The sequence below is a fragment of the Penaeus monodon genome, chromosome 33 (genome assembly GCF_015228065.2).
Source record: "Penaeus monodon isolate SGIC_2016 chromosome 33, NSTDA_Pmon_1, whole genome shotgun sequence".
In the NCBI taxonomy this organism is placed as follows: Eukaryota; Metazoa; Arthropoda; class Malacostraca; order Decapoda; family Penaeidae; genus Penaeus; species Penaeus monodon.
In genome coordinates, this window is record NC_051418.1 from 34,619,935 (window position 1) to 34,620,545 (window position 611).

A 611-nucleotide genomic window follows, 5' to 3' on the forward strand; every position below is an offset into this window, starting at 1 on the left:
AAAATATCTGGTTTCATTAAAGTTATTTTGTCTATAGTGGGTTACATTTCGATACGATGTATAGTCTGTAATGTTAGATGTTAGAAAGATATGTAAACGAAATGCCAATGCCATACAGGGAACCTCAAACCTATTTTTCTCATAGAAGAAATGCAGTGAAAATGTAAATGATATTTTCTAAAGCTATATTCTCCACACAGCAAGCTCAGAAATATATATATTCATTTAATACATGTAGTTTACATCGAAAAGCGTTTGTTTTGTTACTGATATCTGCAGCAGAAATTAATTTATCTAGTTATATCATGTTAGAATTAATTTATCGTGTTCTTGTGTCCTTGATCTCAATTTCCGTGCAATAATGAACACTACATCTAATAAAAACAAAAACAATTAAAGATAAATATACTGAATTGATGCCAAATGAACCGTTATTGCAAAACAACGATATTTTATATAATTTTGATACCAATAGCAAGGACTAAGGCCTTTGTTTCAGCTTTGCAATGTTTTTCAACATCAATATGTACCCTTTGCAACCAAACACCGGAGGACAACACAGAGCGAGTCTCTCTAAACACATCATATAAAACTTTTTTTTTTCCCCTTTT